Source organism: Lepidothrix coronata, unplaced genomic scaffold (assembly GCF_001604755.1).
Source record: "Lepidothrix coronata isolate B3197 unplaced genomic scaffold, Lepidothrix_coronata-1.0 Scaffold209, whole genome shotgun sequence".
Taxonomy (NCBI): Eukaryota; Metazoa; Chordata; class Aves; order Passeriformes; family Pipridae; genus Lepidothrix; species Lepidothrix coronata.
Genome location: NW_016690389.1, coordinates 700,385 through 718,811, shown reverse-complemented (window position 1 = coordinate 718,811; position 18,427 = coordinate 700,385). Strand labels below are relative to the sequence as shown.

At 36.9% G+C, this 18,427-nt stretch overlaps 1 long non-coding RNA gene across 6 annotated transcripts in view; it reads left to right on the top strand.

The window, feature by feature from the left end:
- The window catches only part of LOC108506195, a 59,980-nt gene extending 50,813 nt beyond the window's left edge, over positions 1–9,167 (top strand). For 3 of the 6 annotated variants that reach the window (XR_001877712.1, XR_001877715.1, XR_001877710.1), the window contains 4 exons: positions 6,236–7,918; positions 8,555–8,622; positions 8,705–8,776; positions 8,861–9,167. This is a non-coding gene — a long non-coding RNA (uncharacterized LOC108506195). Of the gene's footprint in view, positions 1–6,210; positions 7,919–8,554; positions 8,623–8,704; positions 8,777–8,860 lie in introns of all 6 variants that reach the window. The other 3 variants (XR_001877714.1, XR_001877711.1, XR_001877713.1) reach the window with 3 other exon arrangements.
- Positions 9,168–18,427: the final 9,260 nt, after the last annotated feature.

Genomic DNA, 18,427 nt, shown 5'->3' with positions numbered 1-18,427 from the left:
TGAACAGTGTCTGCATGGGTTTGCATGTATTTTTAAACTACACATAAACATACTATTTGGCTATATGTGCCTTCTCTCATCCCACTCACTCATCTACTTCATTACCAATCTCCCAGTCAGTCTTCTCAGGGTTTTAAGAGACAGAATTTGGATTTGAGGCCCCAAATATGATTTACTGGCCTACCCTTTGTTACCATAGCAAATAGCTGCAAAAAGGCAAATCTTGCTGCTGTGGGGCTGGAAAGAGGAAACTTTGGGAAGAGATGTAGGAACTGCAGTTTACTTGGGACTCTGGGAGGTCGGAGGAAGCAAGAGTGTTATAAGAAAGGGGAAGGAGAAGGGGATTGAAGGACAGAGGAAAAGAAGACTGGACATCACTCTCCCTTTCCAGTAAAATCATCTTTACTATCACTGTAGATTTTTGGGTCAATGATCACTTTCAACTTGCACCTTCTGTTGGAAAAATAAATTAGGAGTCCAGCTTTATTTTGTCAATAGAAAGTTTAAAGTGGTCACTGGAGCACAAAGCTTTTCAAAGGGCAGCTGAGCTTAACAAGGACAAGGAGGAGAACGTAGAGGAAGACACAAAAACAGGCACATTATGAACCATTAAAGGGTGCACCATTTTTCAGTAGTAAAGATAAGGCCTTTAGAACAGTTCTGGTAATGTTGTATCTCTTTATTGTGCATTATTTTTCTTTAGAAGAATATTTATTACTTAAAAATGCCTTTACCAGAGCAGAAAATAAGTAGTTTGTATGTGTACGTTGGTCTTGATGAAAACAAAGCCACCAGAAAGCAGTAAACTAACTAGGCATTTGCTTCCTGAATACATGGGATTATACTTTGCATTTGTGCTGTAAACCATTGGATCCTGTACAAGCAATTGCACTGCAATGGGTTTTGCTATGCTAAATATTTAAACTGTGTGCCCAGTCCTTCAAAGTCTGAGCTTATTCTGTGTTCAGAGCTTTTTAGAGTTGAGTCAATAGCATATTTGTTTTGAATGGCTGTTCCTAGATAACAGTAACAAAAATCCAAAACTTGTTTACATCATTTAACATGCCTAAAAGCTTAGCTCAAGACATTAGAAAACCACACAACAAGCAAGCAGAAAAATGCAATTCTTTAAAATAGTCTTTGTTGAAAAGAAGTTACACCATCAAAAGGCAAAAAGAATGTTTTGCCAGCTCTGGACCAAGAACTGTTTTGCTTTTAAACTGGAGCAACGACGGGCATAAAAAGATTTCAAGGAATTTCCTCTTCTCCCTGGAAATAGCCATGAGCCTTTCTCCTACCCCAGACTTCATGTTGTAGTGACTGCAACATAGGTAGCCCTTATTTATCAGAGCATGAAAAATGTGTGAAAGAGTAAAAAAAGGGGCAAATAAGGCAATTACATCAATCCTAAGAAAACTTCGTTCTCATCTGAACAGTACCTTCAGCTCTGATAGACAGATGTTACATCAGCTGTTTAGCAAGTGCCTCTCTACTATTTTCTTAGCTTGTATTGCTATCTTGAGAAAAAGATTTCACCACCATTTACACACAGACACTCATGGAGTGTTCAACATACTCTTGAATTGTGTCTGTGGTCTAAATTCTGTAAAGTATGTTGATATTTTTAGGAAAAAAATGAAGCATAATCTCTCATCTGTTTCAAATTACACAGGAAAAATACCAAGTATATTAGCAACAAATAGATATGCATACAGATATTTCACAGAGGGGAAAAACGCAGGAATGCCAAAATACAATTACAGGAAAGGAAATAATGCAAACAGGCAATGATTTACCATCCTCACATTTTCTAACCAAAAGCTGCCTGCCTTTAGTTAGTATCCAGTGCAGTGTAATAAATGCAGTGTTTGAAAAAAATGTGCTTTTTCATATCTATTTGCTACCTAGAAAGCTCCCGATACCTAATCTGGAAGCAGACAGAACTCAAAAAAGGTGCCTCTTTTCCAGTGAAGACGTGACTTCCCCTCCAAGGGCCTGGGGCACTGTGCCTCAGATGCTAATAGCTTGGGTTGTGTGCAACAGCCCTATATTGTTTATATAGCACTTCACATGTTCAAAGCACTATGAGATATCAGCCATCACTACACTTTTATGAGGCTGTAAGTATTACCCACTAAACATCAGGGTTCAAATGACTCGCTCTTGATCAAAAGAAACTTTGTGCTGCAGGACCATAATTATTTGAATTTGGTAATTCTGGCAGACCATTCCTATGGCAACACAGAATGAAGAGGGGGATGGGATATTAAAGCCATTTGCTATTGCACTCTGCTCTGGCAGCGAGATATGGACACATGGAGGATCTCTAAAGCAAACCTGCACTCAGCACCTTTTGATTAAAAAAAAATCAAGAGCACAAAGTAAACAAAAGATTTCAAAAGCCCGGAAGAGTGTTTTTATGAATATATCTATTTAATATAATCACTGCAAAGAACCTAAAAGACAACAAGCAAACAGTACTGAAATACTCCAGAAATCCTAACATGGTGTTCCAAATTCATTCTGAATCAGTGTGGCTTTTTTTAAACCAAGAGGATTTGTAGGCAATTTAAAAGCAATCAGTCCATTTTCTTCAGATAAAGAACTACAGTCTACTGTCTTACAGTTGACTAAAGAAGGACTCAATAACTTTTAGAAATATAGAATATTTTTACTGTCCATATTTATACATACTTTCTTCCTACGAAAACTCAGTTTCTGTGCTGACATTCATAACTGTAGCCCCAAAGTATCAAGTCTCCATTCCCATAAAAAGAATACAAAGATATTGAAAATCAACCAATGAATCCACAGTATATATAACAACTAAATAAAGACTTGACATAAATGCTAAACAGGACACAATCTGAAGATTCTTCCCTTTACAACTGAAAACATTTTACATAAAAATACTAACACTGAGATTGAAGACAGAATAAGAAAATTTATCCTCTGCTTTTCCACCCAGTGCCCATCCTATCATACAACATTGTCTTTCCCCACCTCTCACATTTTAACTTGCACACAGTCTTGGTTTCCACAGATACCACGTGTTCTCAGAGCACAACTTCCCAGTTATTGGCCTTAGAATCTTGCCTGCAGAATCACGTGGGAAATAGATCAGACTACTAAGGCAAAAATGTGGACCACTACACATAATCCAGATTCATCAAATAAAAGAAGGATGCCTGTTTAAAGCTATAACAGGAAGAGGGAGGGAAAGAAATTCCCTTCAAAGGCAGTAATGAGTGGAGAGAATGACTTACAGAATCTCTTCTGTTTTAGTCAGGTTGATCATGTTGCTATTAATGTTTACCCCCTCTACCTGACAACTTTCACTTGACATTTTTCAGGTATAGGCCACACAGAGCTCTATACCAGACTGTGCTTGCAATTCATTTTGTCTTGAATTACATTGCCTGGAAAGTTAAATTACTGAAATATTTGCTAAAATATTAAAGTTTAAGTATAACATCAGTAAGTGAGCATTACTTCATGGATATAAGTGTAAGAAGCAGTTACCATACTCCATCTACTGATCTAAAGAACAGATGTTTGGTATGATTTATGGACACTGAAATGTGTCCATATCTTCCATAAATAGTAATGTGTTCCAATGACAAAGAGTGGAGAACTGTGATCCAAAAGGTTGGGAAAATACAGGCAGTATAAGAATTTATTTACCAATTTCTTGGCTTTAAGTAAAAAGCAAAGCTTATAGAGCCAGGGCCTCAATCCTGTATGTTGGAAAAGCTCTTACGAGTTCAAAAAGGACTAACGACATGAAGTAATAAATTGCATTCAGGCTCAATAAGTCAGATATAAAAGTCTGTATAGAACATGAGTGCAACTATGATTTGTTAAATAAGAGTAACAATTTATATTGATTGAAGCACAATAAATCTAAAGCAGTACACAAAAAGACAATATTGCCTTGGGTATTTTTACATTAAATTTGGGGTTGGAAGGGTCTTTAATATCAAGATTTAACACAATACTAATCAGGTAAAATTCTAATGGGCAAAGTACAGTTTTGAGCTCTGCAATTAAATTATTTCTGGAAGTGCAATCAAATATTTGATTGAACTAATATCATTGCTGCTCCTCACATTTGTTCTGTGCCTAAATTAGCTTGGCTAATCAGCATCCCACCTCATAGCCAGTGTTGTAGACATGTAATATTAGCTGATGGGTTCAATTTCAAGAGCACAGTCAATTTTTGGACAGCAAAACCTAGTCAAAGGCTACAAACACATGAAGTAGGTATTTGTAGATGTTATGGTTTCTGAGCCAGCAGAACTCTGATAGGACTCAGTGAAGTTCAGATCGCTCTGTGATGGCTATACATGTCAAACAAGTTTTAATTTAATTTAAAAAAAACAGTCTCGGGGATATTATTTCACCTCAAAGTGTTTTTTTTTGGTGGGCCAAGATATTTTCCATCCTCTTATTCTATGAGCAAGAACTAGGATGACTCTGCATATCTTTAGATTTCTTCATATCACAACATACAAAAAAGCAGCCCTGTAGAATGCAGAATTCAAACAAGGCAATCCCAGTTTTTCCTCCTGTCTCAGGCTGGCATGCACTAGTGCTTCAAGATGTTATGCAGCTGCTACTTTTCCCCAGAGATGGGTGTAATCCAGTAAATGCTGAAATACTCCCTAAAACATTTCTTTTTTTTCCCAGCAGAGATTAACAAAGATGTTTCCATAGGTTTAAGACAACATGAAAACATGGCGATTGTCTAGTTGGATTTCTTGAAAAGCATTAACCTTAGATTTACTGCATCAGTAATTAGGAGCTGATGCTATACTCCAACACACCACAAAAACAACTGCAGTTAGCGTCTGTAGAATACAGTGACAATCTTAGATTACAGTTACAGTTATTTCATTCTGTTCTTGAACTTTTTAAGACCACAGAAGAAACAAAAACTTTTCATTTTGTCAGAAAAAGGACTTCCTCTTGATAGCTGCACAGATTTTTTTACTTTCAGCTTATAACTGAATGTCACAGAAGAATAAATTGAATTTCTAATAACTACAGTCAGCTGGATTTAATTCCTTTTGTTGGAAGCACAGCAGTGTCAATACTCAGAGATTTAGTATTATGGCTAATTTATTGCGAGTAAAATGTCAATACTACATGAAAATTTGTCATTTTAGAAAGGTTTAATAAAAAAAGATGAACACAACACAAAACCCAGAAAATATAAGAGCTGATAACTGATCGTTCTACCTCACTTTTTTCCAGATGAGCATCCAGGTGCCAGCTGGTGTAAACGCAGATGCCACTGACGTCAGTGGAGCTGTGTCAGTTTACACGAGCTGAGAATCTGATCCCAAGTGTGCTAGTGCCACTTTTAGATGCTGCCACTGGAATTCACTTTTGCAAGACAATTAAAAAAAAAACCCCACACATTGCATTTCTTCCTGTCCCCAAGTGTATAACTGGAAATCTGTTGACAGACTGTGGGAGAGAGCAAGCAGGAGGTGGAAGTAGCCAACAACTGTATCCATGAGATAACTTTCCAGTATCAGTATTAACACTGTTTTGTTGTCTTCCTTTTATACAAATGAATATTTGTCTTCAAAAAGTCTGAATTCCACCTTCCAGTAAGAATTAAATGTCGGCAAAAGAAAAATGATTCTGTAAACCGTGCAGAGTATCTGTCTCATAAATATGTTAACATACAATGTTAACCAGCATACAATCTGGATAGATTGTTCTAATGCACCATTAGAAAAAGTATCTAAAACTTGAGATCTGTGTATTCACCAAAGTATTTGTTCCCAGGAAAAAAACTCCCTGCTGTACAGGCAGTAAGACTGGTAAAAGTTCTAAGACAGTTGTTTGAAGTGGCCTGCAAGCCAGACTTCTATCTGCCTGACATCTATCATTCATACTTCATCTGGCATTTATATGTGGGGAGAGAGAAGGAAGAAGGGAAAAGGTGAGGCAATAAGCAGGGCAGAGTAGTATTTGATAGCTCTACCACTTCTAAGCAGGGATAGGGAGCTTTTGCTCCTATTTTACATAAGGTTGTTGTTAAACATGAGTGCACTGTGCTACAGTTGCCAGTATTTACCAGTACAGTGATGGAACACTGGTCTTTTAAAGCAAGATAAAGGTCAAAACAGAAAAGGTAACTAATTAGAACCAAAGATGCAGTTCACATAGCATTGAAGTAATTGTCTGTTTGTGCAGCACAACACCCATATCTTCAATTTAGGTCAGGCCATGAAGAGGAAGAAGAGGACTGAAGACTGAGGATGAGATGCTCTACTTCACACAGTTGCCCTCTGGAAGGACTTGCAAAGGCAGTCACTTAAATTAAGTACAGGTCATCAGACAAGATATCTAATCTATTCCTAAGACAGGCAGCTCTAGCAGTCCAAATCCCTATGGCCTTTGCAGCCACACGATGAACTATTTCCTCATGTACCTCTGTCAATTCACGTTAGGTTCCAATTTTTTTAAAGCGATATTTCATGTACACCACGACCCTATTGCTCATAGCAAGGAAAGTGCTTTGGTTTATTTATGACCTACTAACCTTAAATAAAAAAAAACAAACTACATCCAATATGAATGTTCACATAAGCTTGCAGATCTGAAAAAAAAATTTAAAATAAACCTGGCATTTGTAACAGCCAGCTAAGCCTGGTAAGGGATTTTAAAAAAATGAAAACCGGATGAGAGATGATGACAGCATATTTACCCTGCATAACCTGCACACATCAGGAATTAGGGTTGGAACCCAGGAATACTTTTTGTACCTAGCTTCAGCCCATTTCACAAGTTTCAGCCCATTTCAGAGGCTAGATTACTAAGGAAATCCTGAGGTTTTTCCAGTATATGGGGTGGGAGGCATTAATAATAACCTGTGAAAGTAATTCCTTCTAAGATGCAATCCATCCAGCCACAAGCTCTATGCAGCTTCTCTTCTTCCCCTACCCTCCATCCTGATTGCCAGATAGCAGCCAGGCAGGACCCCATATTGAAATATGAAGTGACAGATGGAAGCAGGGAATAAGAGCATAAGAATAAGTACTGAAAGAAATGACGTACAAAAAGCAAGCTCATAATAGGGTGGATCTGAAACATAAGCAACCCTAAACCATAAAGTCAGTTCATTTGGCTAGAACAAAGTTGAACAGATGCAGATGCACAAAAGACTGAGTTGGAAAGCCTTATTCTCTCATCACTCATGCTGGTGTACAGAAGTCTTCTCATAATATCCATGGAATTAAACCTTTGAAAAACCACTACAAAGAAATGGAAAAATAAAAATAAACTTCAAAGCCAAACTATTGGCAGCAAATATCCCATACAGTTGTATCAGGAAAGAAAGATGCACTGCCACATTTGATTAGAATTCAGATATATTCCTAACCACAGTGGCCTTCCTAAACGAAATACATCTAAACTACATAAAGAAAAAAATTAATGGATTCCATTCTTATCTAGTTCTCCAACAGACTATATTAATGACTTTGTCTTTCAGTAATATTAGATAAAAATAATGTTGAGTTAAATGATGTAATAAATACCTCTACATGCAGAGCAATTAGTTGAAAGAAACAGTCAGAACAAAGTCCTTGTCATGGTGTTTGTTTACAAAATAGACACAGGTACCATACCTATGAGCTCCAGCCTTTTGGTGCGAGTTCCTTTTACAAAGTAGAAACAAACCCCCCAGCATTCACAAAGACTTACAAATAATCAGAGATTGATGAGAGAGTATAAAACATCTTTTACCAAAAGATAAGTAAACAAACAGCAATTCACAGAAGTCAATGAATCAGTCACACAATTTCAGCACAGAAAGAGCAGACCTGCAAAAAAGAATTCTGACCAACTGAGCATTGAGAACACCTTCTGCAGAAGAACTCCGCTCCCAAATGCAAATAAGGTAAAATTCCTAGATTACCTTGTTTTACCTTCTGATACAGCCTCTAAAACCCTTCTGCAACACAAACATTACAATCCTGTTTTTTAAATTGTTATTTATTTTTATTAATAATTAAGACAATTGATTGGGAAAAAATGTTATGTTACTGTGGAAATTTTTAACAATAAGGACTTTACTGTGTGATGAGCAGTACTGGATATGCACAGCATGCCACCACCTAAAAAAATACATGAAAACAAATTTAGGTCAAGTCTTAATATACATTCACTATTTTTTTCTCCTGAAAACTATCATAACAGGTTCTGCATGTGTGACAATTTGTAAGGAAGAAAAGTCTTCTGTCTCTGTAAGATGTTTATTGAGAAATTAAACCTCCTTTAAAAAATATATATTTTTCATCAATCCTAAGCAAGTTTAAATCCAATTGAACCATGTCAGCAAAAGAAATTTTGCTCTAAGTGGCAACACTGATTCATAACACTCTTAGCCAGCTCTGTTCATATATGGAATCTTGTGTTTCATTTTGCTATGAAGTTCAGTCTCAGGAAATAACAGACAAAATTAATCCACTTGTGCCTGCATCCCCAACCTTTAATAATAAAGCCTGAATAAGTGAAATATCTTTTCTTTTCATAGAAAGAAGTTTGGGAAACTGCCAGCTCCTTGCACAAAGACTGAATTACGATGGGCAGAGAAGGGTGTTGGTAAGAGAAAAATGACTGAAGTTGCATCATCTGTATGCTTAAAATCATTGTGTGAATTTTGATTTTCCCCCCCTCCTTTCAGACATTTGAGGATGCGGTCAAGTCAATGGAGTTCTGTTGTAGTGGTTGCTTCAGTGAACATTCAACGCTGTCGGTGAGTTTGGAATTAAAGTGAAAACCATCGACCGTTGATTGTACCCTCCAGCTAACCATCCTCCTCCTTACTTCATGCTTTCAGGCCTTAACACCGAAGATAGCAACCTAACCATCATATGATGTTTCTCCCCCACCCTGCCAAGCTTTACAAAAAAGGTCACAATCAACATTCATTGCTGTCGGTGGGTTTAACTTTGTGGACAAGCTCACTGAACAATGAATGCAACTGTGGCCCCACATTTTACAGTTGCCGTTGAGAGGAACAGCAGCTCTGAAAGCAGTAGTGAGAAACAAACTTCTTATAAGCTACATTTTTCTGGTCAGAAAAACAGTTGGGAGTATTCACTTTTTGCTTGCTTGTTTTTAAGTGTATTTAACTTAGCTGACTAGAAAAAAAAAACACTGCCTTTTTCTGGAATATTGTCCTTAAAGGGTTGAGTATCACTGAAACCATAAAAACTCTTATTTAGTATGTGTGCAGAAATAAATAACTGTACAGGAAACTCTGTATATCCACTCCTAAGGACTCTGACATAGAAGGAAAGAATATTTAAATGCCATTTTAACTAGGCATTGTGGAATACTTAAAAAGTTTTTTCTATACTTGTCACGACAAATACAAATGGGAGCAAATGAGATTTCAAAGTTATGGATCAAATGTTTTATCAAATAAATTAATTAATTTTACATGAAATTGTTTCTGAGCACATAAATATTATTAGACAACCCTTACTATTGCATCTGGCTTTTTCAGGCATCTGAACAATGACAGAGAAATGTATATTCAGAAATAAAAATGGAAAACTAGTTAAATTGTAAAATTACTGTAAACTGAGTACCTATGTCACACTCTCAGTATTGCAGATACTAATAAGAAAATAAAAGTGTAAATAAACTCACATTTTTGTCCTTATTTCCTTACAACCCTTTATTAACCTGGTCAGACACACAGAAGGACCAGTCTACATTTCTCACATCACACAATCATTCAAGGTAAGTTCAGTCTTTAGACTTGGTGCAACTCAAATATTTTGCAGCAAGAATTGCTTACAAAGGTTAGGTAATGCCACAGCAGTCATGTCGTTCTTCCTCATTATGAGGGGGTTCAAAAATAGTACTTTAGTTTGGTTATTTACAAAGTTCCCTCAGCACATCAGTTACACAGCAATTTATCTTGTGTACTGTAGTTGCTTTTCTTAAGTTTCACCAGGTAGCAACTGAACAGGATACAAATATCAAGGTTGTCATGGGACAATGCACCTATACTTGAACTTTGTGTTATCAGTCTAATTAAATGGTAAAGATATATTTCAATCCTGAAAGAGATCAGTCCTTTGTCATATGCAAAACTAATATTTATAGAAAAAAAATCAGGCCCCCTTAAAGGTGTAATCACACTAGCACAATAAATCCTGAAATTATTTGGACATTATTTAAAATTGATATTTCAGAAGATTATCTTTTCTTATTCCAATATTTACTAGAGACGAACCCACAGGGTCTGAATGCTATCATGGTCAGAGACAGAAGAGTAAAGTATTAAAAGGAAGAGTTGCTATGGATGAATGATTTCTCAGCAATGCTGTTCAGAGATAAGCCTGTATCTTTAGGTTTACCCATTTCTACAAAAATGGGAATTTGAATTACTACAGACTTACATATTGCAGACAGATAAAGATCATATTAAAAGCAAGACTCAAAGGTATACATTCTATCTAGAAGGAGAAATTTTCAAATTAAGCTGAAGCTAGTATGATTCATGCTGTGGCAAAAACAAAGTTCCTTACTGAAACCTAAAACCCGGGTCTTGGTTTTGCAATACATTTATTAATGCTAGTTATAGATAAGTTATGTATTTTTAACAGCGAAAATACTTATCAAAACAGAAGATTCTGGAATTTCTCAACACTGGAAAGAACCAGTGTCCTGGAACATGAGTGGTTTCTGTATGTTTGCTGTGCTGATAATGCCTGAATGATTAGCATTAAGGAGAGACAGACTCCAATGCAAGAAAAAGATAAAGTTATATCCTTTTCTAAGGCAGTACTAATTGAAGATCAGTGATTCCTACCTTACTAGAACAGGGTGCAGAAACCTCAGCCAGCATTGACCTAGGCACAAATAATCAGCCCATACCCATTACAAATATAAAACAGATATTTTCACCTAAACTACAAGTTTTTATTGGTTTCTGAAGAGGTGACTCTGCAATAACAGTCTTTTTTAATGGTGCCTAGCATTATATTTATCAGTGATTTTAGTTACATCATGTTTTCATATACAAATAGAAAAATGTCTTCTTAGTGTACAGATACATAGTGTTTCACACAGCTTAAAGTCAACCTCTACATACTAGTTATTTAATAATGTTCATTGGAAAGCAATACTTTTATTCCACACCCCACAAGAGATGCTGGCTTGCACTCATCTTTCCTTATGCTGCAAAGCCACAGAACAATCACAATTTGGTGACGATTGCTGTGAAATACTGTGGGAAGGTTTCATGGTAATTTTCCTGGGTTTTGTTAATATGATACATATGTACTCAGTGCAATGCCCACAGGCCATAGAAACATTCTAGAAAATTGCTCCTCAGTGTCATTGTAAATAATTCACTCACAGCAATATTTTTAGGTCAAGCATATCAAAGTTGCAGCAAAGGTGATGGACCTTGACATAATAGGAGCACTGGTTTTACAGCAGTGCAGGGCGAGGAGAAGGAATATACTTCCCATACAAGAGAGATTAGTTGCTGTTCCCAAGTGTACACATTACTGTGCTTGAAGACAGCAGAGGTGGTACTAAGGGCTTGTTATAAGGTTTGGAGTTGTTGGTTTTTTAAATTACCTCCAAGTACTTTTTCCCCCTTGCTTCTGGCATAAGACGGATCAAAACACCTAATTCAACAGCTTCTGCATTAAGTCTATAGCTTCTGTTTAGCAAGTACAGACAGACACCTGGTTAAATCTCTAAAACTACAAGTCAAAGAATTCCTGTGATAGAAATAGTCTGTGATATTCAGAACCACGGCAGGATGAACATGATAGACTTGATTTTTGGCACAGCTGACACCACTATACTAACATCTCTTACTTTACAGATGGTGAAGTGACACTGTAAATTAAAGAGTTAAATATAGAAGTAGTTTATAGTTGAAATGGAAGCAGTATCTAGACAATTGGACTCCAATCGTGTCTTTTTGGGGAAGAAATAGAGAATGATCTGCAATCCTGACTTTTGTGTCACGTGAATACCATGTTTCTCTTGCTGACCAATTTTTTTTTCCCCTCTTAATGTATACCTTTGTTACTTGCCAGAGTTACAATGGAAACCAATTATTTTTTTAAGCACTTGCTTGGTGACATGCACTACAGAATAAATTTTACATTTTGCCCTTTTATTTAGGTTTGTATAATTTTATTTTAACTTCACATTTTTTCCTTCCTGTGCATCCTCCTTAAGTGTGAGTGCTAGAAATGCAGACCACATTCCAAAGAGCCCAGCCAAGGCTAGATGAAATAATCTGATGCTCCTTTATTTTACAAGCAATCATTGCTCCTTTTCAGCCAAAAATAGCATTTGTAATGGCACCACAGAGCTAACACATTTAAATTTATCTAACATTATTCCATAGATACAGTGTCCACAAGTTCTTTCGTAGTTTAAAATAGATTATTTCATCCCCTTGAAATGCAACACTTGCAATTTTTTGAATTTAGGGATTTTTGTTTTCAAAATATAGTTCCTCCTTCCTCCAAAACATCATTAAGGTTTTGAAACTTAGTGGCAACAATTACACAGTTGCATGTAGTAGTACTTTGAATACAAATACTTTGAATACAAGCAGAAGCCTATCATGACTTAATAAAAAAACCCCAATACTTAAACTTGCCATTGTATTTAATTTCCCTCACATTATTTTCATTAACTGCAAAAGAGGCAATAGAAGCACAATGATTTACTTCCCTTCCTGCTGCCTGCACCCAAAGTTCGTTTATAAGCTCAGTATTTGACATTGCCATGTTAGAGCCTTCACTTCATAACAACCAGTAATCACAAACTGAACACAAATATGTCTGACAAATACATGTAAGAGAAAGTTTATGTTGGAGTTTAGGAATTATTGATCTGAGGATGAAACAGGGCAAGTGTTCAAATTGCACAGCTTCCAAATATGGTTCTTATAAAAACTGATGGAAACGCCCATTTTCCACATTTTCTGCTTATGAGACTGCCTTCACATTGCCACTAGAAACAAAAATACAGTCTCCTCCTACGTTTGGATGTGAACTGATACCAAAAATTTCAGGAAAGCTTCAGGTGCATAAACTCTAATCCACATAAGCCATGAATTAGAACAGAAACTTTATGCCTATGATACATATTCTGACTTTTCCTGATTTTACTTCATGAGATACAGCTGCTAGCCTTAAAAGTTGTGATGTTTTAACAAATCCTCTTTAATCTAACAAGCTCACAAATAGACTATCAAGAGATCTGATGATATAAGTTGCTGGGTTATATTTTGTTTGGTGTTTGTGCTCTTTTTAAAATAATCATTATTTTTTTCCATTAGAAATCTCATGCTAGGTCTTTAGGATGAAAAACAAGTCTAAAACAGACCAGATAACACAAATCTATGATACCAGTGTTCAGAATGTTCAGATACCAGGTTAGGTAATGAGGAGAAATAGCTGGAAAGTAACATGCACCTGGCCATCAAGATAGTGGAAGTTTCACCTTGCACTGAAGATAACCTACCAATATACATAACCTATGTATCTAAACTACAGTATCCTCTACAGGTTATCCCAATAATCATGCTATTAATCTAATTGATTGCATAGATCTATTACTTTGTAATTAAACAGTTAAAGTGCTTAGTCACAGGCATTTTGAAACTCTGAAACAAAAAAAAAAATTAAAAATATTAGTTTTAGCTAGCGAGAGTTGAATCCAAGTGGTTGCCCTCAAAAAGTCAACATCACCATCTGATGTGTAAAACATTCCTAATTCTCATAAAGTACACCCTGAGCTGATTACTGTGTTTGCCTCAAAATAATGAGCCATGACAAAACATTATCAAATCTCTTAAAAAACCTAGAGTTCATGACAATGGATTTACATTTAAATGCCATCCTATTCACTCAGTATCAATATGCTGCTGTTACCAGACTGACAGACATGATGAAATTAGTGTGTGCTCTCCTACAGACAAGGACAGTAGACACACTTTAGGGAGGCCACAAACTACTATAGGGATAACAAACCCAGAAGAACTTTGAGAGAACATTCACAATGTAATTGTAGAAGACACCAGAAAAGAAAAAAAAAAAAAAGACAATAAAGACAGCAGCCAGCTGTGGCCTACAGCATATCTTAAAGGAAGCCTCCATAGACTCTCCAGGAAGATCTCTTGTACATCCCCAAAACAACTGCAGTACATTGTTCCAGAAGATCACACGGATCGTGGTCTGCTAACTAACGAATTCAGATTCTCTGCTGGTTTTAGAGTCAACATACTTTTATTGATTTCAGTGGAATTATGCCAGTTTGTACAAGCTGAGGATTTGGTAAGCCAACACACAAGAGAACTGTAAAACAAGTATGGTCCCGCACATCCTACACAGAGGGAAAAATGCAGAGGTAGATGTCACTGTTGGGGGAGGGGGATGAGAGAAACAAAGAACATGTACTTGGAAAACACATGTTTCCACCTACAGAGAGAGCTTTTCTGCCCACAGACAAACTGTGGGTGGCCCTGGACATACAGCACTTGGACACTTAACTACATTTGTGCAAATTGCTACTTTGCAGGTACAAATAAGGAGCTTCGTAACACAACAGGCAGGAGGATATTTTTGGGCAGAAACATCACACCCACATTATGATAATCTGGCCTTTGCCACCACATGACAGTCTCCTGCGCTTCATGAAGCTTGAGGTATGTGGGTGGGAAAGAGCTCACAGCTTATTTTTGTCTGACGATGGCTCCCACAGCACAAGTGTATGTACTTGAAGCAATGGCAGCTTGTTTCCTCTCTCTCCCTTCACACTGTGCACTTTCCATCATTTCATCCATTATTTTCATACAGAGCCAGCAAAACTAAGCCATTCATTGGCTGCATTTGAGGAAAAAAAAAAAATCAATGCAAAACATTATCACATCTCTTAAAATACCTTCTGTCCCAATATCCAGGAGCTTCTTTATTTTGGGTGCCTATTGGTATCCCTCTCTGGCCTAGAGCTACATATGGACTTCAGATTTGTATCAGTCTTCACAAGAGATGATTTACGTTCTACAGAATTTTAGGTATTGCAGGTACATGCACAAATGGTTGTAGCTGCTGACTGAAAGTGCCTTCTGGAACCAGTTGATACACATCAAGAGTGAGATAACCAAACCTCAGGTCTGTTCAAAGTGAATACCACAAACTGACCGTTAAGAGTGAATTCTACAAACAAAACAACAAATCTCCCTCCTCCCCCCGCCCCCAAAAAAACACAACCAAAAAAAAACCCACAAAAAATTTGCTTTTTGTCTCTCCATTCCTACACCACCCATCCCCATCAATGCTTTTTTGAACACAGAGAGACACCTTAGAGACTTCATACTAACAGGAGAAAAAACAAATCAAACTGAAAAAAAATGAAGCACCAAACCCTTACTCGTTATAGAGGCTGTTATCTGTTTGGAAACATTACTTCTGCTTTAAACCTTTTACTGCGATTCCAAGGGACTACTGCATCTATTGCTAGGTAGTCAGCAGCACTGCTCAGGAGAAATCCAAGTCTAAGACATGCATACCTGCACAGAAGGTTTTGTTTGCTAGAACTTCAGTGCATGCCTCTCCAGCCTTAATGTCCAGCACTACTGGCTCCTCTCTACTCAGGTGAGGTACCAGAGCTATATTTTTCTGAAACAGAAGTCTTCCTGCCTTACTCATTTTCTATGAGGACACCATCAGATTAGCTCAGGATACTCACTACAAAATTTTTCACCAGGAGGGCATACCAGCCTTTGCTGAACTGGAACTGAAAGGTAATTCAATGAAAATGCCTAAAAATAACAGACCATGTTTTAAGGGCTCCTTGTAGTCAGACTAAAACTCATTAAAACAGATTATTTTGCCATCTTTCTACCACAAATGAATGAACTGTTACAGGTCAAGTCTATAAGGAAGTTTTTACTTGAATACCCAAAGCAATAAGATTACATTAGCAGCTTGCTGTGCTTGAGTTCACAGGGTGCTGGTGCCACTGTCCTCCTCTAACAGGAAGGGTTTGAACAGGCAGGACCCTCGAACTCGACGAGAAATAAAGTTGGTATCTCTGCACCACACCCAGACGAGACTGGTAGGTTCCTGAGCTGACTACAGTTTATGTACCTTTATCATCATCAGAAACTGTAACAGCCACTGTTAAAGTGAACACAGAGCCTGCCCAGAACAATGCAATATGTGCTAAGGCTCTATGTTCACTCTAAGATTGTTGGCTGCTACATTTTATCAGCTCTTTTTTAAATAAGGCTGCTCACTAACTGCTTTCCAAGCTTTCACATATGTACCATTTCCATCAGTTACAAGTGTAAATTTGCAAGCAATGGGAACACACACACGCAGTCTGATGGAATCTGTGGAGAAGGTAAAGCTGTCACCAGATGGCATTTAAGTTTTACAAAGCCAGATATTCAGAAGCATCATCTGAATTTTAAACGCTTCATTTCTAGTTTTTTTTTTTATTTTCTTGCAAACTCCCAAAACACAGCATTTGGTCCTAGAAATAATCTTGTGATATTTTGTGGCTAAACCTCCAACAGCTCATTTTTCATGACTACATACCTAGACTATAGGAGCCCTAAATTAGTACTTGGGTACAGACTGCTCAAAAATTCAGTCTATAATGTCAGTAAATAAACTTTTTATGAATATAATTTTGAGTCAGCCCTAACAGTAGCAAAAATAAGTAGGTTGCCTGTTCCTTTCCTACAGGGAAACGTTGCCAAAAATATATAACTGTCACTTTTCATCTTTGGAATAATGTTAGCTACTGAAAAAAAGGATTCACAATGAGCAATTATGTCTTCAGCTTTCATGTCATTTTACATCATTCCACTATCAGCCATGCTCAAAAGCTTAGAGGCAACATTCTAGGTCAGTGACTTTTGCAGGCAGTGTATTTGCTGTTTGGTAATTAAATTAGATACACTTTAAATAACCAGATTCTGAAACAGACAGCCACTTACAAACACATGACCAAATGTATCACTGGCACTGTTGACACTGGATGAGGAAAATAACGCATGTTAGCAATCATTAACTATCACTGAGGATTATAAATTTAAGGATTATGATATTAAGAATAACTGGATCAGCAAATCACTGCAGAGAAAAATCTTTAAGATGTAGCTAAAAGCCATACTGAAGGACTGACCTACTTTTCATCACAAAGTTTTATTTATGCATGTATAGAATTTTTGTTATGTTATGGTTAGCAAAATAACATCTCCCACCAAGAAAGCTCTCAACTATTAATAAAACTAAATAGAAAATGCTGCAGTAAATACTGCAGTAGGTGCTCAGCTTTTAATAAGGTTTTAGCCTGCATCTCAGGCAAATAGCCACTAGTGCTGTTTCAGATAAAACTTTAAACAGCAAAACAGAGACACCAATTTTCACTTTATATGGAATTTTTATGGATAAATTATTAACTCTTAAGATGTAAAATCAGAATGTTAGAAAAATATTTCATATCAAACACAGCTCAGAGGTATCTACTGTGTAAAAAGTATGCAGCTCTGCTACTTTTTCAAGCCTGCACTCAGAAAACATTTAAAAAAATGTTTAAAAAAATCAGAAAGAGATCTGATAGGTGCTATAAGATATGTTCTTTGTAAAAGCAGTTCTCATAATTCTTCAAGGGACATCCATTGAAAAAACAAACTACAAAACCCACAATCCCAAACAAAAATAACCAAAAGCACAAACAGCAGCTTAAGGAGGTACTGTAAAAAGACAATTTGGCCTTCATTTTGTGTGTGTTCAAGGAGTGATGTTAATGGACCAAGGCACGCAAATGGTAAGAGCACAGAAGGAACACAAGTTCAAGCCAGAGTCTTGTAATTCACACAAGTGATCTCACTTATTCCTCCACAATAGCAGGAACTATTGGTATTCCACTGTTTTGAGCATTCATTTTTCAGCCCATCCACAAGGTTCCACTCTGTTAGCTTAGTTCCCTTACCACCTCGCCCACAATAAGCATTCATATGGAAGTCCTCATTTGTGACAACTGTGCAAAAAGGCCCAATTTTAAAATCCCATTTTTCTTTTCTTCTGGAAACTGACCCATTGGCCTTTTATTTCAAGATGGACACAAGCTACAAGGCACAATCGACAGCCACAGACTATTAAAATATCCTGCCCACCTAAGTATGCCAGCAGACCACTAAGAACATTGAAGTCAGCCCCACAATCTAAAGATGACACAACCCAATTGTAGCATTGCCATAGTTACTTCTAAAGCACTGAGCTGGAAAACTAGTCTTAATGTTTGCAGGTATTGCTTTGGCTGAAACACATGGAAAAACTGGCTTTGAGGAGGAAAATGCAACCCACCGCACATATATTTCTGGCCATTATAAAACATG